The following is a 24900-nucleotide window of genomic DNA, read 5'->3' on the forward strand; positions in this document are numbered from 1 at the left end:
TCATGGTAATATTCCATAGGTGGTTGGATGAATAAAGGCCCAGGAATGTGGTGGGCATGTTACCTACTCAGGCTTTGACTAGTGCACATGAGCAGATGCTTCACAGTAATTCAGGCCTTTTGGAACTCAGTTGTCCTTAGATGAGGAATACTGTCTCTAAACCAGGGCTCTGCAACTGCGACTTACAAATCACATGCTGTTTATATAAACCGTTGCATCTGGACACAACCATGCCCATTCATATCCATATAGCCCACGGTTGCTTGCACACAACAGCAGAGTCAACTGGGTATAGCAGAAGTGGTTTGGACCTCAAAGCTTGAAGAATCTACTACCTGACCCTTTACTGACAGACTAAGCCTGTGGGTCCCAGTTCCGAAGTAGCTCCATCCAGTAGCACTTTGTGGAACAATGGTCATTCAGCTTTTACTTGAGAGACAAACAACTTGGATCCCATATTTGTGCAGCAAGCACTTTATCTACCGGGTCATTTCCTCAGGTCATGAACCTTATTTTTAGAGTAGTATTAGGTTCACAGCAGAACTATACCTAGGGTTTCTGTATGCCCACCACGCCGACACATGCACAGCCTCCCCTTCTACTAGCATCACAGCAGCAGGACGTTGGTTAAAACAAATAGACCTTCATTGGCATCGAGTTGGCACTCAGAGTTTATAGCTTACTGTGAGGTTCACTCTTGGTGTTGGGCATCTTACAGATTTTGACAAATATATGTTGCAATCTAATCTCTTTTACAGAGGAAAAAAGATAAGATGCATGTTACAGTTTGGGTGTGTCCCCTAACATTTCTGTACGATTCCCAACGTTGATCCCAATGAGGAAATGCTGGGCGGAGGGGAGTGGAAGGGGAAGGAGAGGGAAGAGATACATTTATTTGCTGTACAATTTTGTGACTCTCTTTTTCTCTTCTGCAAGCTGGAGGCGGGCAGGTGAGCATATGTGGATAAGAGCTCCATCCTCGTTGGTTGTCTCCTGCCTACTTCTGGCAGCTGGCCTTGTAAAAGATGGAATATGGGTTTCTCCTAAGTATCTCAGGTGCTTTCAGTAACTACCAGAGAACGATGCTGGTGATGCCAGCAGCCAGCCTGCTTTCCTTAGGAAGGTGTGCATAACCCAGAGATGATTCCTGCTCTCCTGGGAGCTCACTGACCTCTGTTTCCAAACCAAATTGTATTCAATGCTGTTCACCCTAAACAGTGCCATCATCTCTGAGGAGCTTGTCCTTTGGATGTAGCCTCTTCCAGGTGGTCTTAGTGTAACCCTGGGTTGAGGTAGGTAGGGTTTGCGGTTTGCCATGAGATCACCATTTTGGGAGACATGCTGTACTCTTCTAAAGGGAGTAGTGTGGACTTTATTCAGATGTTGGTAGTGATATAGTGCCCTGTACCCCCACCAACACCTTCCCAGCAGCACCTTCCCTTCTGATGTCTCATGATTAGTGCATCGTGCTAGAAGGACATTGTAAGATTCTCAGTATCCCCCAGGATCGCCTCAGTGTTTTTCAGGAATGATATTAGGCTTTTTTATATATCACTACTAAAGATTCTAGGGCTTTATTTCTCAGTATCTCTAATGCATTTCCAAGAAGCGAGGTGGAGGCAAAGTAAAACCGGCATAGGATGTGTGAGATGTGATCTGTAAACCCGGGTGGCTCAACTTACGTCATGCCATCTTTCCCTAATGACGCCCATTCATCCTAAACTATGAAAACAGTGGATCCGGAATGCTGCTAGTTAAGGTGATTCCTGAACCAGCACCACACCCATATGCTATAAAGCATGAGTAATTTAACCAGAACTCTGAGGGAGAGGAGCTAATGCGTTGGAGAGGCATTGAGCTGAGCCATCCTCGGCTTCCTCATGGGTTTCAGGCACAGACTTGAAGGGCTTTCTACCGCAGACCTACAGCCAACCTTCCTAGAACACTGAACCCTTTAAGGATGACTAGGTGCAAGTAGAAAGATAGCCTTGTGTCCCTATTGGACCGCACATCATCCAAAAGTGTGTTCTAAGACCTTAAATTGCATACCAATTTCCCTTTCCCAGGAAGGGAAGGGAAGATTGGGGTCCTTTTTGTGCTAGCAGGTACACTATGGATCTCTTCTCTGGGCACCATATTTCCTGTGGAGGTACAGGCACCATGACTGGTGTGGTGGAGAGGAATTCCAGCTAAGGGTTTTTGTTGTTGTTTTTGTTCCAAATTTTGCTCTAGTGGGATCTTACATCTACTACTTTTTTGTTGTTGTTAGAGGAATATTAGAAAGAACTGTGAGACTCGGCCTCTTCTAATAAGAAGAGAGACAAATTGGCTTCTTTCTCTTCCTCCTGGGGAGGCTGGAAGCTTGGGGGCTAAGGAGTTTCAAATCCATAGAAACTAGAGAAGGTGACAGGAAAGGCTCTGGCCTGAGACAAGACACCTGAACCGTTAGAAATGTGATCAGTTCCTTTGGGTTCTCTGGCTCTAATGCAGGAACCAGAAGAGAGTCGTGCCTGAGTGTGTGTGTATCCTCACATTCTTGTCTCTAGACTGGTCTGGCTTCATCCTCTGCTGAATTCTGCTGTGGTCTACTCAGGAGAAGAGGTGGAATGTTGTCCTCAGTCTTCTTTGACATGGGCCCAAGAGCTTGGCCCCTGCCATTGGCCATCTCCAGGTTCAGTGATCCAGGGTAAAGATGCTATAAGAAGTCTAAGCTCATTGGCCTGCCAAGGGCTTTGGAGGCCAGACTATAATCTTCCATCTCCTTCTTTGCACGCATGGTGTTTAGAGAGGTTCTGTGTCTAGTGCTGTAGGCAGCTGATTAATAGAATCACAACGTGAGGCTTGCATGCCACTCTGATATGCCATGCTCTGCCCCAGATCAGTCTTCTGTACGTAACATGTTACCTCCAAATCTTTGTCTTAGAGTTTCTATCCCTTGTGCCCTTGAAATGAGAAGGCAGAAAGATTTTTTGAGGCATTGACATTGAATAAAAATTCTTTGCGGTGGGAACTATATACCACTCTCCTTCAGACAGTTCGATTTGATATCTACCGAGAAGTTTCATAAAGTATTATTCAAATGTACCATGATCAGTGAGTGAAGTGAGAGCACCCCATATCTACTCTTCATCACCCCTCCCAGGATGCTGGTGATAGCAGTGTCTCTCTGGACAGAACCTCAGGCACCCACCCATGGAGGACAAAAACAAGAGCCTGGCCCATGGTTACCTGGTTACATTATCATTACCAATTCTTCCTCTTACCACACAGAAGCATCTATGAATCACAAGATCTGCTATTGAAGCATCGTATCAAATTATCACCCTTGTCAAGCCAGCGGCACTGCCCTTTATTCTTATTCCAGGGATGAACCTTTTCTGACATCACGGCACATTCAAGTAAAGTCTTTTTTTCCCCCTTGGTGCTCTTTCCCAAAGGGATTGAAAAGCCAGTTGGATTAAATATATCAGCCATCAACCATTTACAGCATATTTTATTATAGCCACTGTAGATGTGTTAGTGGAAGAAAATCAACTCGTGGCCCAGAAACCCTTGGCAAGTATCCTTTATACGAGTTGCACAGTCTGTTCTGGCCCATTAATCCGACAAGCATCAAGTGAGCTGCCTTAATCAGGGAGCTGGTAAAGGAACAGAGGACAAGAGAGGGGATGTATGATCCCAGCCCATGAGAGCTTAAAACACTGTGTGGAGAGAGCAGATTCACCCAGACAGGGAAACTCAGCAGAAAGCATCGCCAGACAGACAAGTAGAATACACATAGAGTCAGCGCTTGCTGACGGCGCTCACTAGGGCTGCTGCTAGTGAGATGCATGTGGCCTTCACTGCACAGGGTGGGAAGGCGGACTGAGCTCCCCAAGAAAGCCAGGGAGGGAGCTTAGACCCTACAGGCAGCCTTTAGATTTGATAGAAACATGATTGTATTTTTGTTTTCAGAAAGATCACATTGGATGTTGGATGGAGAGTGAGGTGGGAATGTGCGTGTGAGGGGGTAGTCTTGATAGAGTGAGGAAGGAAGAAATGAAGCAAAGTGCATATAGAAAGAAATGGGTGGTTTTGAGGGAACGTCTCCAATGGGGAACCATAAGAGGGTTGGTTTGAAAGAAAGAATGACTTATGGCTTCATAGGATGACCCAAGGCCGCTATCTGATTACGGACCAGAGCCAGAAGGAGGAGCCATTGCATTCATCGGGAAAAGGATGGCAGGCCTTGACTAGGAAAAGAGTGATGGAGTTTTCCAGGGCTGGTGAGATTCTGCTTTTAGCTAGAAGATTCAGCCAATACGATTGGCTCCCACACTAGGTGGGAGGTGTGAACGAACCGCTGAGGCTGACTCCAAGGCCACATCCATTGAGATGAGGACAGTGGTACAGACTGGATTTATAGTGGAAGGGCTGAGTGTGCTAAGTCTGGGATGTCTGTCAGATATCCTAGTGGAGACAGTAAGCGGGCAAGAGGAATGTGAGTGTGTTCAATGTGAGGCAGAGACTAGAGGTATAAATTTGGGAGTCTCTGACATGCAGCTGGGTTTTAAGACCACAGAGTAGAGGCTATCACCAAGGGAGCAAATGTAAGTAGAAAAGATGAGATCGCACAGAGTCCTGGGGCACATCAGTGCTAAGAGGTCAAGGGAACGAGGAGAGAGCAGCCAAGCAGATGGAAACACTGGCCTGGGAGTCAGCAGGAAAACCCAGCAGTGTGCTGCTTGGAACCATGTGAATGAAGCAGTTTAACATGCAAAAGTGATGGACGATGTGGATGGGGACATAAAAAGAAAGAGCCGGCCGAGTTCCTGGCAGCTCAGTGGTCCAAATGTAGGGGTAAGTTTGATAAGAATGGTTTTGGGGAAGTGGAGGAAACAAAGACGTGAATGTGTTGGTGTCGGGAGGAAGCAGATGAGACATTGGCTATAGTGACTACAAGGAAAAACTCTGCTGCCAGCAGAGGAGAGAAATAGGTAGAGGTATTTGGAAGTGGGAAGAGGTCAAGGAAATCATTGGTATTTGATGAACACAGTTTCAGGTCATTTCTCTAGGTTAACTCATGTGTGTTGTCATTCAGGACCTCCTCATTTCCTCTTCTCCCTTCCTGTGTCCTCTGGCTCAGCTTTACCTCGTGTTCTCAGGATACTTATCGGTGCCCTTCCAGGGGGCAGGAGCATGGCCACCTTGCTTGGCTTCCAATGAATACAGCTCTCAGCTTCAGACACATCATTCCAATGTGTGGCCTGTCTGAGTGATGAGTGTTGAGTACCAAAATCTAAACCCTTCTTGCAAATCCCCCATGGGGTTTTGTTTGTTAATACGAGGTTTAGATGTTCAATGCTCACCTCATCTTCCGAATATTTTTAAGTTTATTCTTCTAATTACCAAACTATATATTATATTTTTAAAGCTGAGAAGGGGGCTAGGAAAATGGTAAAGTGCCAGCTACACAGCTTCCTCTCAAAGAAGCATCATCTATCTGGAGAGGTGGAGATGTCACACAAATGTCCATGAAGGTTTTCAAGCATTTCTTCTAAACAGCGTTTTCGGATTGTTGAGAGCACGGGCATGTGGGCAGGCGTGTTAACAGTTGAATTTGGCCAGTGGTTAGGAGTGTGAAACGCAGATCATGTTGTTACCCCCCAACCCCCCGCAGCTGCATCCTTCTTCACAAAGCCACACCCCTTGCTCATCTCATCTGCAGAATGTACAGTGTCAGGGCTCCTCGGCGTATCCCTTGGCACCATGTCCTGCGTGCTGATTCAGCTCTGTATTGACTAGCCCATCTGGCATTTTAAGGGCTCACGTGTCTCGCTGCTCTCTTCCCCCCTTTCCTCTCATGCATGCTTCTTCTGCACACCAAGAATGCGTGGGTGAACAGTAGTCCCCATCCACTTGGAATTGAATTTTAGAAAATGTGCGAGCTTCTTTACCTTCATAGGCTGTCTACTTGCTTGCTTTTCTGTTTCCTATAGGTCAGCAGCTGTTAGAGGAGACTTCACACATTTTCCTCCATCCCATATCCCTGCGGCTTTCCAGTTAAATATCCAGCTATGCGATTGTATGCTATTGCAAACAGTGTTAGACATGAGCGTCCCTGTGGCTTAATCGAATATTAGATGGCAGGACTTGGCCAGTCTGGGATTACTCGTGATTCGCGTAGGTTTTAAGGTTTCCATTTTCCACCCTCCCTGCTTCCCGAGTCTCAGCCTTTTGTCATAGCCAAGTACAGCTACTTTGGGATCATAATTCCCTTCCTGGTTTTATTTGGCTTTTCTTCAGATGAAACCAAATGTGCCCACACAATCATTAGCAAGTGTGGGGATTGTGAGGAGTGGAATATTTGTTGTACACCCACAAATTTTTAGGTGCTATGCAGAGCAGGATTGCGAGGGGATTGCTTTTCGTCTGAGATGCCAACAGAAGTTAATTATCAGTTGAGAGAAATGTTCCTACGCCGTGGCCTCACGATCGTGCTGGACAGGGCAGAAAGGGTGAACGGTGCTGGAGAGGCAGCTACGGAGATGGTGCACACTCACCAGAATGGGCTGTAGTTAGATGTGGAAAGAGACATTCATCAATGTGCTGGACAGAAGTCCCCTCAGGCTTCCAGAAAGACAGTACTGGAGAGAGAACTAAGTACATGGGGAGGAGGCCTGGGAAGACTCCTAAACCATCCTACATTCTCAGTCTCACCCCACAGGGCCATGGGATAGACACTAGGGATGGATTCCTGTAGCTCCCCGGAAGTTCATTCTTCAGAATGAACAGGAGGTACAGAACAGGCCTTCACTCAAGCTGATACTCACAAGAGACCAGTACTAATTAATAATTGTTACGGAATGTCCAACAGGGGCCACTAAGAGAAGAAGGAGCTGTTCTAGCTCATGGTTTCAAGGCAACAAAGGCATGGAAGCCAGGTCTCCATCCATAGTGGTAGGAATTGGTTGTATGACCTATTACATATTGGCGGATAAGCAAGAAGAAACCTTGGGATGGGACCAGGCAGGTTACAACCTCTGGCCCCACACCCTGCAGCTCTGTGTCTGCCAATTAAGCCCCATGTTCAAAAGGTTCCACAGCCTCCCCACCCAGCCCCATCAGGGAATGAGGATTCAGGCATGTAAACCTGGGGGATATGTGACCCTGGATAAGTCACACGCATCTTAGAACCTTGATTTTCTCATCTGAAAAATAGGTGTATTATCATGTCCTCACAGCTCAGAAGTAGAGTGAGTATATTGAGAGGCTGGGACCTGTCTGACACACAGGAGGTATGGCTCTTGCTAGTGGCTCTCATTGTGTGTGTGGATGAATCTTAGGGATCATCCACCATAGGCAAAGTTCAAAAGTCCTGGAGAATAGCTTATAGAAAAGCAATAGGCCTTTATTTGAGTATGTGATGATCTAGGGGGGAGTAGAAGAAAACAATAAGGCGGGAGTGGGGGTAGGGAGTTTCCCCAGGATAGAAAGCCATTAGGATACCTATGGCTGTCCTTGCCTCCCTTATACCCCCCTCTGCCCGGAGGTCACCGTCCCACGGAGCCTTCTTTTCCTTCCACATCAGTGACAAAGCCCTAGGAAGTGCTTGTGCTTGGCATTTGGAGGCCCGTGCACACCAGGCTCTATAGGAGAGCACTTGATGCAGGTAATTAAAGGTGTCAGCTCCTCATCCAGGAGAGGGGCCTATTAAATTATGTACGGTAAATATTTTTGCAAGTTGGAACTCTGAAGAAGACTTATTGATCTGCGGCAGGCTGCCAGACAGCTGGTAAAGATTGGGAAACTGGTTCTCAGTCCAGGGCAGGTCCTAATAGGGGGAGGAAGCCAAACCAGCTGAAGTGCCTGCAGTTTCTTCCAGGGCTGCTGAATCAATAGCAAAACCGTGGCCTACATTGCTTGGCTTGTACTGTCTAGGTGATACTTGTCCAAGCTGTATGAACACGGTTGATATTCTGGGTGGCCCATATGGAGTCCCACACACGGGCGGGGAATTGGTGTCAGCAGACTACCTAGGTCTGACCCACCTGGAGGGGACAAATGGCTCTGTTAAGGGGTAGATGGTCCTGACCTAACTTTAAGTTCTGTCCTCGCTTCAAAAGTTCACAGTTTGTATACTGAGGTCACTATTATACTCCATCAGCCCTACCTCTGTGGCCAGGACCCATGGCTGCTCCACTTCCTGCCTCTTCCCTGCAGATGGAACTGGGTCTTTTTTGTGTTTTTGGTTGTGTCCTAATAGACAGGTCCCTACAAGGAAGCCATGAAGAATAGCTGAGAGACTCCACGAGTGCTTCATCCCTGAAGTCCGAGCTGAAGTCCATGGTCGACATCCCTCTCAGTCTCCATGGTTATGATCCTAGTGTGTACAACGCATGCTGGAACAGGACAGGGCTCAACAAACATGTATGGAGTTAGCAACGTTCCTTCCTTCTGCATCTTGATTTGTTCTTCTAAGCTTCCCAGGGTTAAGGCAGAGGGAACGATGGAGAAAAAAGACCATCTTGGTGCTCAAAACTATCCAGAACCCTTTGGACTGAAGCATGCATGGCATTGCCTCGGGACCTGGCATCCAGGGGCCTCTTGTCATTTGGAAACTCCTGACAGCTGGGCTATGGGACAGAAGGAACTCCAAACAGGCACAGATGGTCCAGAATCAGCCTGAAGTCACAAAAATCAGTGCCCGAAGCTGAACTTTATCCTCTTTCCCATGTGCCTGGAAGATCCCATCCCTTATCTTCTTAATTATCCCCAGTGGTCTTAGCATGACCACGGACCTGGCATGCACTGAGGCAGGTCATTGGTCTCCCCTCCCTCTTTCTTCCTGCTTTCCTGTGCTTTGCCGATTGGTGGCATATTTGCACCTTCAGTGGTTATGGAAGAGCAAAAGAAAGGAACCCATAGATAGACAGTTTTGCTGCTCATTAGTAACTTCCATCTGGCGATAGATGCTCGTGAATGCAGTGGTAACGCAACACATAGCTAGGAGTTGCTGATTTCCCTCTTTAAACCTCTAGTCACCTCACCTCTCCCCCATTAGCACCGCAGGACAAAGTCTTGTCTGTATTCTGAAGTGTGTGTAGTAGGTTCATGGCCGTGCCAAGCAGTCTTGGCATTTTACATGAGCATCCTAGGTAAATTGGAGAGAAAAGTGCTACCTTCGTGTGTGTGTGTGGGGGGGGGGGGGGGGTGCATGATATGTGTTTGTGAGATTTGTGTGTGTGCATGTGTGCAGTGTCTGTTTAGTATGGCACATACTTCTTTCTGTGTGGTATGTGTGCTTATGTGCTCTCTCTTTTTCTCTCTTTCTATGTTTATGGTGTGTGCATTGTATGTATATGTAGAGTGTGCATATATGTGATATGTCTCCTCTCTCTCTGTGCCTATGTGTATGATACATGTATTACCCTTCTCTGTGTCTGTGTATGTGGGGAGTATGTGTGTATATAGTACATGTCTCCCCTCTCTCTGTGTGTGGACTTGTTTCAAAACCAATTTCTCTCTCTCTTTCTGTCTCTTTGTGCTGGTGAAAACTTGCTGCCTTTCCTCCCACTGTCTCTGGGAGAAGGGAGCCTGCTCTGTGCTTGAGGTTTAGCTCTCTGCAGGGAGCCGTTCCCTGGCTGTTTAAAGAAGGCTTTATGCTTTACAGCCTTAGATCATTTCACATGATGAAACGTCGTCTCACTACTGACAGTTGTAATTTAAAATGTTTGACGGTCTCTTCAGCTGAAAAAGAGGAATTGTCTCTTGCTATAGGCAGACTTGGAGAGTCGCTGTTACTGAGTAAGGCTCACTGGGTCTGGCTGGCCTTGCTCTAGGTCATGTGACATCATTGGAGGCTCTTCCTCTTGCTTCTCTTCCCACACCACTCAGATCATGTCTCTCACACCTAGTTTCTCAGTCTTTGGGCTGTCCCTGCATTCCCTGGGAGAAAGACAATACAATTTTGGTTATAATGCTGTTAAACCTTCACCAGTAAGTCCATTTTGTTTAAAATTGCTTGTATCAGGGAGAACCTAATTTATATTAAGAACCTTAATGTAAATTAGGTTCTCCCTGATATAATCATATAATGTATATTTATAATGAAAATATAATTATATAATCAAACTTTCTCTCAACCTTTTCTTTTATTCATGCTCAAATTTGTTTTCTTCCCTGGGAATCAAAGAGGCACATACAAATAATCTTTGAGGTTCAAGTAGTAAGCACACTTATTCTGGCCAGAAACATCGCATTAAGATGGTTAGCGATGAAAGCATCTAGGGCCCCAGAGTGTGAACTTCTACTTGACATTGGATAGAAAGGAAGTAGAAAGGAAGACAGGGTGATGTCTCTTTTTTTTACCCTGTTTAGAACAAAAGGAAGAAAAGTTCCGGCTGAGTGGTTGCAGGCATCAGTCCCGTTCTGCCTGTCATGTCTGGACTGCTTAGCCTGGTGAGTGAGTTTATGACATTTGATGTCCTAAGAAGCTGCGGGAAAACAGTGGTTGAAATCTCCCAGTGGCCGGTGACTGGGCCATGTGGTTGTACGGAAGATGGTGTGTGCTGGAGGTGATGAGAGTTGGCTCCATCCTTCCACCTCTCATGGCTGTCAGAAGCACTGCAGGCCATTCAGTGATGGCATGGCTCTGTAAAAAGTCAGCTTATTTCCAATATCAGAAAAGGGGGCCTTGGAAAAGTGTTTGCTCTGGATAGATTTCTCCTCCCGTTCTCAAACCACAGTAAGGAGCTACCTCCGACCAGAAGCTGGAGCTACCATTTAAAAATGGCACTTTAAAAAAAATTTCAGAAATGTGAGGCTTTCCACGGAAGGTGTTGAAAGGTGTGTGTGTGTGTGTGTGTGTGTGTGTGTGTGTGTGTCCAAAATCAACTTGGGAAGGAACGAATTTATTTCAACATATAGTTCTACCTCACAGTCCATCATCAAAGGCAGTCAAGGCGGGAACCTGTAGACAGGAGCAAATACAGAAGTCATGGAGAAGTGCTACCTACTGCTCGCCCATCATGAATGGCTCGGTCTGCTTTCTTAGAGCACCCAGGACCCCAAGCCTGTGCCCTGGAGTGGCACAGTCCACAGTGAACTGGGCCCTCTTAAGTCAATCCTCAACCAAGAAAACACCCTATAAACTTGCCTGTGGTTCACCCAAATGAAGGAATTTTCTTGATTAAGAGTCTTTCTTCCCCCCATGACCCCCTCACTTGTGTCAAGTTGACATAAAAAACTATCCAGTACAGACTGACTCTCTCTCTCTCTCTCTCTCTCTCTCTCTCTGTGTGTGTGTGTGTGTGTGTGTGTGTGTGTGTGTGTGTGTGTGTGAAGCCAGGGCTGGAACATTTAAACTGTAGCTAGCTCACACAGACAGGATGGGAAAGGTACCAGGAACAGCTTCCCAGCTGCTGCACTAAGTTCAGATTTCGGAAGTCTGGCTATGCAGAAGGCCAGAGAAACCAAGACTATGCTTGAGCAAGATCTAATAAAGGGGTTGACAGTGTGCAAAAGAGATGAAAAACATAGGGAGTTCAAAATGTGGCATGTTCAGATGTAAAAACAGATGAGAAAGCAAGGTGTTCTTGTGCTTGAGGAGAGAAATCCTGAGCACCGTGGTAATTTCTTACCCTGTCTTCAAAGCGTTCCCATCTCTGTGCACCTGTCTGGGATCATGGCCGACAGAGGCATGGGGAGAACATCAAGGAGAAACTGCCCAGCTGCAGGCTGCCATTTGAGTGGACAGACTCGTGCTGGACAACACTTGCAAAACATTTGCTGTCAGCCTGGCCAGAAGCCAAAGAACGGCACATTTGACTGTCAGTAGGATTTAGGGCAAGTTGGAAAAGATTATTTTATACTGGATTTAGACCAGGACCAAATTGAAACATAATTAGCATTAGGTGTAATTTGTTGAGAGGAATAAAGGGGTCTTGTGGTTAAAAAAGAATATTAGCTCTTTCTTTGTTTTTATGTCTTAATACCTGGAACCTGAGCATGTGCCTAACAGCTGAAGGCCTTCACAGATGTGATTAAGAGAAACTTCAAGATGCTCCACTGTGTCTTTGAGGATGGAAGAAGGGAATATAAACTGCTTCCTGGAGCTAAAACAAGGCAAAAAACCAGACAGAGACTCTTAAGGGGACCCAGCCTGCCACCACTTTGACATTTTAACGTGGGCCCAGTAAAACCCTGTTGGAACAATTGATACCTAGGAAACTGTACGTTAATAAATTGTGTTATTTCAGATTATAGATTTGCGAGTATTGAATCACAGCAACAATAGAAAACTAACACATATACTCATCTCCCTGAAATATATTTATTTCTTTTAGCAGCTTGGTCTAGAAATCTTGTCTATTAATCCTGTTGTTATAATTTGGTTTGTATAATGTACTGACAGCATGGTACATAATAAAGATTAATGACTGGAAAGGGGGTGAAGGCTCGCCTTAGTCTCAACCTAGAGCCACCTGCATCTGCATGGAGCCGAATTGTGGCCGCACTACAGCCTGTTAACAACGCAGCTCTGAACCTGGGGGAAAAGCTAAGGAGATCAGTAGCCACTCTGGGAGGTGAGAGTTGAGACACATGTTTACTCAAAGCAAGCAGCGTGTCTTGACATGGAATTGTATCTAAGAGTTTGAGGTTATTGATGGCTTGGATAAATGTTCTAAGAGAGTGATACCTTCTCAGGAAATAGCCTCTGTCCCTCTTGGGGACCCCTAGAGTAGCATGGGATGTTAGCTCTGCAAGATCACTTGATGTTCTTATGTTTGGGATTTTATTCCTTCTGTATCTGTATCTTCTCAGCTATGTCCCTAAACATGGAATTTACTGCTCCCTTCTCCCCGATGAGAAACAAAGGCGTGCTCCAAACAGTGACGCTTAGAGCCAAAAATATCATGAGACCAAAACCTGGAGATCTGAGCCCCTTCCTGACAGCCCCATCTAAGCTCAGAGGAGAAGGCTGGGGTCTCCCTCAACCCAGGGCTGTTTTCGACTCCATTTGGAGTTATCTGCACATGCTGAAGGGAAGGATGCAAAATACTTGCTGGTTTTTGTTGCTATGGAAACTGGCAGAGACAAAAGGCCACAAAAATGAAGGAGTAAGATGACATCTAAGGATTTAAAAACAAAACAAAACAAAATGGAGTTTTCTTCCTTCGTTCCTCTACACTGTGCCTCTGTGCCTTAGTAAATGTGTGGTTTGCTAGGTCACTACAGGGTGGAGAGGGGAGCCCGGGGTGGGGGGGAACGGACAAGGGTTTTAGCATATCTCTTGTCACCCTTGCTAGCTGCTTAATCCAATTAAGGATTTCCTCTTTAATTTCTTCCCATCACACCTCTTAGGAAAACAGTGTCTACCCACATGCCCAAAGGTAGCATACTCGTCTTTGTTTCTCTCTAAGGGGAGCATGCAATCACCAATCTCACCTTCAGGGCCAGCTCTGGCCCAGTAGACTGTTTGCCATTTTGTTTGCTTGAATTTCTGAGGCAGAGGGTCTCTCCATAGGAGATGTAGGCAGACCTAGGACTCGTTTTACAGCCCAGGCTGGCCTTGAACTCTTAGTAACCCTCCTTTCTCAATTGCCTAAATGATAGTAGCCCCCATGTCTGACTTCTGCCTGCCTTCTGACTGGAATGATGTCCTCTAATGCCCAAGGACCAACTGCCTGCAGGCTGAGAAGATGCACAGAGGACGTTAATGGTCTGTAAACTCTAATATCTAATGACCTGGTGGTGGTCCAGATCCTTCAGTTACCCGATTTAGGGAAGATGGGCCTGAGTTTCGAATAGCCCTCTTTTAAATTAAAAACAAAAACCCCAGCAAGCTTTTCTTTCTTTCTTTTCTTTCTTTCTTTCTTTCTTATCTTTTTCTTTCTTTCTTTCTTTCTTTTTTTCTTTCTTTCTTTCTCCCTTCCTTCTTTCCTTCCTCTCTCCTCTCTCTCTCTTCTTCTTCTTCTTCTTCTTTCTTCTGTCTTCTTCTTCTCTTCGTTTTTCTCTTGTTCTGTTCTTTCTTTCTTTCTCTTCTTGTTCTTTGTTCTTATTGTTCTTTCTTGTTATTGTTCTTGTTTGTTCTTCCGCTCATCTCCTACCTCCTTCCTCCTCTCCTCTCCTACCTTTATTAGTCTTCTTCCTCTTCTTATCTTCCTCGGTTTTTCGAGACAGGGTTCTCCGTTAGCTTTGGAAGCCTATCCTGGAACCTTTAGCTTCTTTGCAGACCAGGGCTGGGCTTTGACCTCACAGCGATCTGCCTGCCTCTGCTGCCCCCTGAGTGCTGGGATTAAAGGCGTGCTCCACCACTACCCTGCACCAAGCTTGCCTTTCATTGGTTGCATTCTACCACGACCCTAGGCTAGTCCCTACTCTTGGGATTCCAGTGGTTTTTTTTTTTTAATTCTTCACAAATTTGTCTCGACTTCTCTAATATCTTGTAGTGGAAACTTGCAAATGACAGCAAATCACAACTTAAAAGCAAGTAAGTACTGAATAGAAGTGAGAGGTCTTTCCCTTTCCCATCTCCTGTGGTTGGATGAGTGAATCATTGACCAGTTCTCAACAGGACCACTTAAGCTGACAGAGTTGGAATCCCTTATTAAATATGCATATATAAAATTTTCTAGTTATGGAGGCCACCCTCCAGATCTTCTGAGTGGGAACTGTCAAGGGACAGGCCTTAAAAATGCTCATTTTATAGTTAGAATCAAACCTACTTCTGCCTGTTGACCTAGGAGGGCAGAGCTCTCAGAATGATGTCTGAGGCTCCCTCAGTTCAGCTCATTGTCTGTCCATTGTTGACAAAGAATCTATTTGGGTGAGTTTAAACAAAAGTCCCCGAGCAAGCGTAACGGCCACTTTAAACAAACTCTTCTCACAAATGGACAGCCATGTACAGGCATACACGTGCTCATGTGCATGCACACACACACACACATGCATATGTACCTGCCTGCACAACACACACACACACACACACACACACACACACATACACATGCACACATGCATATGTACCTGCCTGCACAACATACACACGCACACACACATGCATATGTACCTGTCTGCACACACATACACACACACACATGCACTCACACCAATGTGCGCTCACATACACACACACACATACACACACACAGAGGCGCGACTCAGTCAATTCTGTTTTGGTTTTTTTTATTTGAATTTCTGCAATCAGTGAGGTGTGAAACTCTGACCTATCTCATGGTGTGTCAGCCTTCAGTTTCTCTCAGCTTGATCGACTACTCTGCCCACCGCTGGTCGGCTCTTCACGCTGTGTTTTCCTGATATCTGTTCTGACGGAATGCCAACTTCCTGTCATTATTTTGTTTTTCATTGTTCATGTCTAGCTGCTCCTCTTAAGTGCGTCTTCAAGCTCCAATTTGCCAACTTAAGCTGTAGCAGTCTGACCTGAGGGGCTTTCGAAAGCACAGATGCTAGGGTCCACCCCCAGGGTTGTGATTCATTGATCTGGGCCCAGACCCAAGAATATGCTTTTTATAACAAGCTCCTGGGCTATGATCATGCTGCTGATCCAGGGACAATACTTTAAGAGGTGATGCCCTGGACTTGAGCCACATCACTGGAGCATGTGGTCCTGATTCATCTGTGTACCCCTGCCCCTGGTGATGCATCTGAGAGAGCTCTCTGTGTCCTAAGACTTGTCCTGAGATTCTGACTGGCAGTTTTCCCAAACGAGATAGCACCCCCAAGAGGGGCCTATGGTTCGGTATACCTCATATCCACAGTCTACACTTAGACTCATTTGCAACATCAGAATAGGAGGCTAGACAGATGTTCAGGATCTTTAATCCCAACAGCAGCTCAGATCAGCACCAAGCTCATCATGGACCATAGATGGGATGGGTGGACTTTCTTCAGCTTCTGTGCCCCTTCCAGTTGCACGTTAGAGATGACACTGAAGCTTTTTGCTCGACAGGGCCTAGGATTTTTGCGTTTTTGACTCTCAAACCTCCTTGAGCATGAACTAAAACAGCTTCCTGTTGTAAAGGTAAGGGCAGCTTGGGTTGTAGCAAATTCAAAAATACAGAATAGGCTGGCTATTGTGCAGGTCAGAACGTTGAGGGCAAGAGAGTGGTGACGCCATTTGGTGTTGGTGACAGAGGTAGAGACGCTGGTCTCAGGTCTCTGACTGCAAGGCCCAAGCCAGAATCTCTGATCCTGTAGCCCATCAATCACCAGACTTCTTCATACAGCATTTCAAAGATCTAGCTTCTAATCCATTCTCTAATGAAGAACTATGATAAACATCTAGCAAAGTTGAGGCATTTCTCTGAATTTGAAATTATTGTTTTAAAATGAGATTTTTAAGATGTTCTCAAGCCAGGGATTTTATCCATTTACTTCAGTGAAACAACCCCCTACAAGGACAGCTAAAATATAACACAATAAGGATACACTTAGGAGGATAGGGCTTCAGAACATGGAGATGCAAAGAATGGTTTGGAAGTTCCTGGAGAGAGTCTTCAGCTTCATGGCCTGAATGCGACTCTGGCATCAGCTGGCTGTGGACCTGGGGACAAGTCAGGACGTCCCTCACCGCACCCAGCCAAGCCTCACTACCCTCAACTGTAAGGTACAGACACAAACAGGGCCCCCTCTCCATTGTCTCTGGTGATGAGCCGTTACTGATTCATGAACTTGAACTAATGACTAACAAAATAAAGAAAAGGAAAAAAAACCTCCGCTTTTATGAAGAGATTAAAGCTAAATGATACCTGCAATTTGGGCTTGTTGTCAGGAGTGGTAGGTAAGAAATTGAAGGAATCCCCCCCGTTTTGGGGGAAGCATGTAATTTGGAGTCTAACTATAAAATTTATATTCAAATATATTTTTATTATCTTATGTGTGTGTGTGCATAGGACAAAGGACAACTTCAGGCATCTTACTTTTCCAAGGGCCATTCTTTTTGTTTTTCGAGACAGGGTCTCCCACTAACCTGGTGTTTGCTCATGCAGTTAGGCTGTCTGGCCAGAAGCTCTGTTTGTCTTCCTATGGCTTTCTCAGAACTCGGGCATTGCAGGCATGCACCACTATGCCCTATATTTTTTTTTAATGTGGGTTCTTAGAATGCAGCAAAAGTCCTCTTGTTTGTACTTTATTGACTGACCCATCTCCCCTGCCCTTATTCATTTATTTGCTTTAATAATACAATCTCCTTACCAACATAGACGAGAAAAGACTAAATCCTGTTTAAAAAATCTGAGAGAGGCATGAAGGGCCGGAGTGGGGAGTTAAGACGCAGGAAGAGTTTGAAACTGTTTGCAACAGTTCTGTGAAGTTGTTCATTGACCCAGCATTAGCACCAGACTCTCTTCTTTCCTAATTGATGTAAAATCTTCACGCATCTCTGTGGAAGCCATAGGCCAGTTTCTGATGTGTCTGCTTCTTAGTCTCCATCCTTCCTCCTATTCCTTTCTCGCCTCTGTCTCCCCCACCCTCCACTTCCTGCCCCCACACCTTACCTCTTCCTGCCACCTCTGTCCTCCTCCACCACTCTTGCCAATGGCAGAACTCATTGACATGGAATATGTATGTGTAATGACCCCATGACAAACTATGGTTTCAAAATTTCATTTCCAAAGGTCAGAGTCATTTCCAAAGGTCAAAGGTCAGGACAGAACCCATGGAAACAGTATTCACTAGATGGTTAGGAAGAATGTAAACATATGCCATCTTTAGAAACAATGTTAGGTATGCTGTTGCTTCCACAGGAGGCCTCCCGCAACCTGATCACTTTATCTTGTTTTGTTTTGACCATACCTAAAATCTAGGCTTTTGCCATAGCAGGTTGTTTTTGTTGGCTGATTTTTGTTTACTGCTAAGCTGTGCAGTTTTTTTGGTTCTTTTAAAAATAAGGAACCCAAACCAAAGAGTCTGGGTCTCTTTTGTAACTAAAGCACCAATTGTTTGACACCTTATCTTAACCCCCGGGGCTGAAGAATCTGACGTGATGTGTGACGTTTCCCACGCAGTTCCGGTGGGCAGTGGGCACATGCTCGCCCAGCCATATGGCTGCCTCGAGGAAGCTAGCATCCTGACTGGGGAGTCAAATGCTAACCGAGAGGAGGTATCTGGAAGAAAGAGACCATTTCGGCAAATTGCAATGCAGGGGGAGAACAGTCTGAAATTAGTTAATCTAATTTAGACGGAGGAAATGCAGCCATTTCCAAAAGAGTGTGGGTAATTTCAGGCAGAAAGTGCTTTTCAACTGACAAGAATATCTCCAGCCTAGTTAAGCTAATGAAACCTTAACTAGGTTACAAAGAATTCAGAGTATGAGCTTCCAATGGACCTGTAAAGCAAAGGAGCAATTTCAGCTAATGTGCGTCACCCCGAGTGGAAGGCTGATTTTTGTCTGAAAAAGAATATCTCCAGCCTAGTTAAGCTAATGAAACCTTGACTAGGTTACGGAGAAAGCAGAGCATTAGCGAACCTCGCCACCGCTCCGAGGGCAGTCAGAGTCCCATAGAGAGTGAAAAGCAGAGACCCTGAGCAGGTACTCGGGGCAGGGTATGGCTGATTGACAGGACCAGGAAGCATGCCCACGGTAACTGACACACCTGGCCAAGGGAGTGGCCCACAAATAGTCATTTGCATACAGATTTTTGCAAGTTCCCTTCAGCATTCCATCTGAAAGCTAATCATTATTGTTACTGGTTTATTAAGAAGAGATTTAATGTTAATTTATAAGTCAGAATTGCTCTCTATTTTTGTCTTATTTTTGTATTTTGCTCTCTATTTTTAAGCATCCTGTTTCTGATTTGCAGTTTCTCCCTGTATGGCATTCCCTTGACTTTTTAGATTGCCAAGACGTACTAGTGCTTTGAAATGTCAGCTACTCATGGGGGTGAGTTTCAGACTCTGGGTACAAGTGCCTGATGGGTCATCCCCAAAGCAGGTATCTTTTGAGAGAACATAGACAGGAATGGAAGTCAGACAGGCTTCAGAGACACCAAGCTGAGCTGAGTCACTTCCAGGCATTCCACAACTGTGGACTCTTTCTATGGACTGTATAAGGTGCTTGGGTTACAACGGAGCAACACATATGAACCCGTATCTCCCAGTGGCTTCAGTTCTCTTGAGAAAGCCAAACAAGCCTTTGGCAAAACAAATTGGTTAATTATCTGACATAGCAGAAGGCAATCAATACTATGCAACAAAGGAAATATTTAAGGGGATGAAGGGATGAGGGTAGAGCAGAAAATGATATTGGACAATCTCTCTGTGATGTCAGGCATCACAATGTTGACTGGGTTCTTACTATTTGCAGACCCTTGAAGAAGAATGTATCCATCCATCCACCCACCCACCCACCCATTCATCTACCTACCCATCCATCCACCCACCCACCCATCAATCCATCTATCCATCCACCCATCCATCATCCATCCATCCAGGATGCTTGGCCCTGTACTGGACTTAAAGTTGCTGAGATGAATTACATATACATACATGCACACCCATACATATGCACGTAGAAGACAATAGCAAGTGTTGGCAGTGTAAGCTGAAGTTCTGAAGAAACTGAATCTAGGCTAAAGGTCCTGCAGATCTAGATGGAATGCAGGCAGGTGAGAAAGATCCTGCTATGTAATCCTTGAATTTTGAAAGCAGGAAGATCAGGAGTTCAAGGCCATTCTGAGCTGCATAGTGAGTTTATGGCCAGCCTGAACTACATGAGACATTATCTCAAAAACAAAAGACAAAAAGTTAAAGTTGAGAATAGAACCCGCTTTCCTCTCTCCCCCATTTCCTCTTTCCTTCCTTCCTTGAAGCTCCTGTTTCCTTCCCCTTCCCCATTTATTGTAAGATTTCTCTAGGTGACTTTGTCTGAGAACAGGAGCCAGGCACTTTGTTATCATAAAACATATTTTAAATGTATTTTGCAAGTTTTTAAAAATGTATTTAATTTTGTACTTTTAAACCAATGGTTTATTTTCTAGTATTTACTCAAATAAATGAATCTGCTTACACACGCGTGTGCATGCGCACGTGCACACACACACACACACACACACACACACGAGACTCACAAACTTAAGGAGATGAAGTTGTGGTCCCTCTCTTCAAGACCTACTAGGAAGAACAGTGCATAGACAAGGAAACCCACGATGGCGCTACAGAACTCTGCCCAGCGTTGTCTCTTCTCTCGCTCAAGCTCAGCTCAAGTGTTCCTTCTTTGACCTTCCTATGTAGAAGAACCCTCTTGGCATCTTTCTAACTGTTGACTAGGCTTCAGTTTTTTCTTTATGGTGTGTATCACTCTGGACATTTTGGTGTTTTTATTCTCCTTCACATAATGTGAGTTCTGAGAGAGGGACATTGTTCATTGCTGTATCCTTACTGTCTTTAATAATACCTTGTTTACTGAAGAGAAAATAAAATTTGTTGAATGAATAAATGAAGTGCTGCAGAAGAAGAATATATTAATATATTAAATATGGTGCTGCTGACCTTGTGTCTCCTAGCATCATGGTGAACAGAAAAAACCAATATTAACATAGTATTCCCTGGAGACAGTATAATAGAGGAGATGAAAGCCATGCTTTTAAGGCAAGAAAATGTAATATATTTTTACCAGGTTAAAATTTTTAATTTTAAATTATAAAATGTGTTAGACATCCAGAATAATATGTAAAATATCTATATGTACCTTTAATAGTCTCTCTCTCTCTCTCTCTCTCTCTCTCTCTCTCTCTCTCTCTCTCTCTCCTTTCTCTTCCTCTGCTGTATTTCTAAGTCTCCACGCCTCATATGAATTTGCCAATCTTTGGTAACAGAGAGGAGGGATATTCACCAGGCAATAGTGTTAGCCCTGCCACAACAATAGCCAGCTCTCCATCTTCTTCTGTACCCCTTGTTTTCAAGGTAGGGACCAGGAACTTCGGATATGGCTTTAGTGGTAGAACATATGTGTAATACCTGAGGTGTGGATTCAATCCTTAGTACAAAAGAAGAAAAAGAAAAGAAAAAGAAAAAGGAAATTATCTTACATGTTCCTTTTCTTTTATTTTTCTTTTTTTTTTGGTTTTCAAGACAGGGTTTCTCTGTGTAACAGTCTGGCTGTCCTGGAACTTGATCCAGGTTAGCCCTGAACTCAGAGATCCACCTGCCTCTGCCTCCCAAATGCTGGGGCTAAAGGCGTGTGCCACCACACCTGACTATGTGTTCCTTTTCTAATGTCAATTTACCATTAGCTTTTCCCACTAATAACTTTATTAGATTAAGGGAACAATTGCTTATTCAGCTCACATATTTCTGAATTGACATTGTGGGCTAAACTCTGGTGGGTGGTTTTCATTTTGGGGGTTTGCTGTGTATCTGAGTCAGATGGGGTTGGCTTGGGTTAGCTGGTTTACATGTGTCTGCTGGACCAGCTGCCTTCTGCTCTACCTGGTTGCTGGCTCGCCAGCCCAGGCTTATTTACATGCTGGCCTAGCACGGTTCTGAGAAGGACTACAGTGTGCAAGGCATGAGTGTGTAAGGACATGGCCACTTTTACTGCATTCCAGGGCTCAAATAAAGTCATGTTAGTCTAGATCAAAAAGGTGAAGAAATAGACTCCACCCCCAGAGTACAAGTTTCAAGGCCACCTTTAAAGGAGTGGGGCTGAAGGGCAAAATAGAGCTTTTTTTTTTTTTTTTAAGAAAAATTGCCCAAAGATTGACGTCATCTTCATGCTTCTCCTCTGTCTATGAGTCTACTTTGTTTTTTTTTTCTTATCATTAATAGTCTTCCATTCGCATAGTCCACATTCCTATACTCCATAGGGGCAGTTGTTGCCTTCAAGCATATACTACACTATACATCGAGCTCATTGCCCTGTACGTCCCCCACTCCTTCACAGCCTTGCCCGGCTCCTGTTATAGTCCCTTTCTTCCACGGGCAGTTTTGTGTGTCTACTTTCATGTTACATACACAAGCATCATTTCCGCTTCTTCAATATGAAAACGTTCTTAATTTCATAACCTTTTTCAAGTACCTCCTAGTTTCAGATCCCAGAGTCAGGTATTCTCAGGGCTGGGAAACAACCAAGTGATGTGTTTCATCAAAGGTGTGCTGCTATGGATAAAAGGCAGCGAGGAGAGAAAGGACAACAGAGGCTCGCCGAGCAGCTCAAGTGTGTCTGGAAAAGAGCACCGTGCAAGCTCTGTTCTTGGGCATTCCTTCTTTTCAAATTATTCAGCATCATTTCAGGCAGGCTTTTTCCTCCCTTTATGCTGTATTCAAACATAAAGCCCCGTGGCTTTTGCTTTTAAATGCTTCCTTGGATGCATCCTTTCCACCACCCCCTCACTTCAGTCCTCTTTATCTGTTGCCATGGCTACAGTGCAACCTCCTTGCTGGTTCCCCCACCCCAGTGTCTCTTCTGTTAAGCTAATAGCTAAGTCCCCGTTGCTGCCAGAATGTCCTGGAACACAGGGAGTTGGCCATATCAGCACCACCAGGGCATCCCTCTGTAGATCCCTGCAACCTACGAGCTCACTGTAGATGATCTCTCCACGCTATGCAAAGTCTCCGTGAGCCGACATGCTCTCTTATCTCACCTCTCCTCAGGTTCAGTTCGCATTTCTTTTTCTTCTTGCGGGAAATGGAACCACGGATAGCTTCTTGAAAATGCCAGTGTTGCGCAAATATTTTACCTTCTACAAGTTGTTCTTTCCTCTCCCACTTGTCTTCCTAAGACTGTGACTTATTTTTAGGGCTGATTATTCTCGAAAGATATTTACATTATTTAGAAGCATGCACAGACTTCAAAACAGCTATTACTGCTGTCTCTGGAGGCCCCAGACTCTGTTCTGATGCTAAGTGTAAGCCCCATGGCTCCTTTGCCATTACAATTTCTCTGTCTTATCACTTGCTGTCATTTGTCCCTTTTCTGTATCTGTCTCTAAGAGTGTGACCCTGTCTTTCTCGACCTTTCTCCAGCAGCTAGCACTTAATAAATATTAATTAAGTGGATGAAATCAAACCAGAAAGAAGAGGAAGATATTAGGTTCATTTTAGTTACACCAATGGACAAAATATTGTGTAATGATCATTGGACTGAATGCCAGAAGATGCTGCTTCGCCCCTTAATGGCCATTTGACCTTGAGAAAGTCTCATTACCTCTTGTAGTCTCAATTTCCTCATTAGCTAAACAAGAATAAGCCTACCCGTTCTACCTCATAGAGGATAAAATGAGGGAGTGAAATGTGAGCATTGAGTTTTTCGCAAAGCAAGACTGAGAACTAATGTGGTTCCTCGTGGCTGAATCGCAGAGATCTATGGTCCTTCCCCCACCCCCCAATGCTCCCTTGACGCCCGGTCTGCAGTCTGTGTTTATAAAATCACCAGGAGGCAGCAGCAATATATAAAATTTGTGCACTAACAAATGTTTTTCCTCGAGTTTAATATAATCTAAATACTGTAGGATTATTGTTTGTTTTGCTTTCCCTAAGATTAAGCTATCTTCCAAGAACGCTAAAGACTTTCCACTGCCGGGGAAATACTGCACCCAGTAGAGATGTTCCTGGTGATTTGCTAGCCTTGCGGTGCCCAGAGTTCCCTTCGCTCTCACAGCTCCAGAGTTTGGTATGAAATGCCCTTAGGCTACTTGGCTTGTTTGTTTGTGACAAGGTCCTCTTATAGCCCTCAAGCTGACCTCAAACTCAGGATCCTCCTGCCTTAGTTTCCCAGTAACTACTGGGCGTACAGGAATGTGCTAGGGTTTATCATGCCCTTTAACAAAATAGTAAAGTGGCCTCCACAGCCTTGTACAGTGAACAAAATGAGTTAGGAGTCTATGTGTACAAGTGTGGGTGCCAACATTAAGTTACCTTCCGTTGGGGTGGGGCAGCTTTTGATTCTTTGGTATTTTCTTCCCTTGTCTCCACATCTGTCCCCCATTATCAGTCTCCAAAGTCAATTCTCTTCCATCCCTAGGTGCTTCCTACCACAACTCATCTTTATGCCCATCACCCCTGCCCCCATCTCTCTGTGGTGGTTTCTGTGGCTCCTACTGGTGTAGACCATTCAATTCTATTCCTGTGCCAATCGCTTGTACCACCTCTTCCCAAGAAGTTGCTTTGCTCTCTCTCTCTCTCTCTCTCTCTCTCTCTCTCTCTCTCTCTCTCTCTCTCTCTCTCTCTCTCTCTCTCTCGCTTCCTTCACTGCAACCAACTCCCAGGTGTTCTGTCTTGTCCACGCTTCCTGTGAACTGATTTTGAACGTCCTCACAGATTTAAGAGATTTTAATAGTTCTCTGTTTAGACTTAAAAATCCCCCCTTTGGGTTTCTACTTTCTCTTCTTTGTTCCTAGAAGAAAAAAAAGTCATTCATGTTAATAAAAACATGTAGTAACGAAAGGCACACGGAAGCAAACAGCCTCCTGAAGTGGGCTCTGTGGTGCAGGGCTAAACGGGGTAGAGAGGAGACGAAGGACTGTTCCTTGGGTAGGGAAGGCAAAGGGACAGCCACAGTGAATGCTGATCCTTTTCCAGGGCTGTCTCCAACTTTATTGAAAGCAATCAAATGTTCTTGCTAATATTGCCAGGCCTTTGGCTGCTGTTCAGACTCAGTGACTAACTCAGGAAATAGAAGGAGTTCAGAGGATGGGATATATGAGGAGGAAAAATAGAACCATGGCCAACCGGGCTTCCCTCTATGCTTGGAGCTTCAGAGAAGCATGGAGACCACCATGGACTCCTGACAACCCTTTCATCAGTCATGCATCTGACACAGATGGAGGGAGGGAGATCCAGCGTAGATGGAAGTCACTGATCTTCTTAGAAGGAAAGGTGCTCTAAGAGCATTGCCAAGGACTGTTAATGTTTGAGTGACATGGGGTGTCCGGATAATGGGTAGGAAGAAGGGAGAGTCAG

General features: G+C 44.9%; 1 protein-coding gene across 1 annotated transcript in view; it reads left to right on the top strand.

The window, feature by feature from the left end:
• Positions 1-24900, top strand: part of Tmem178b (transmembrane protein 178B) — a 375806-nt gene that overhangs the window by 237288 nt on the left and 113618 nt on the right. The window lies entirely within an intron of this gene.

The sequence above is a fragment of the Arvicola amphibius genome, chromosome 2 (assembly GCF_903992535.2).
Source record: "Arvicola amphibius chromosome 2, mArvAmp1.2, whole genome shotgun sequence".
Taxonomy (NCBI): domain Eukaryota; kingdom Metazoa; phylum Chordata; class Mammalia; order Rodentia; family Cricetidae; genus Arvicola; species Arvicola amphibius.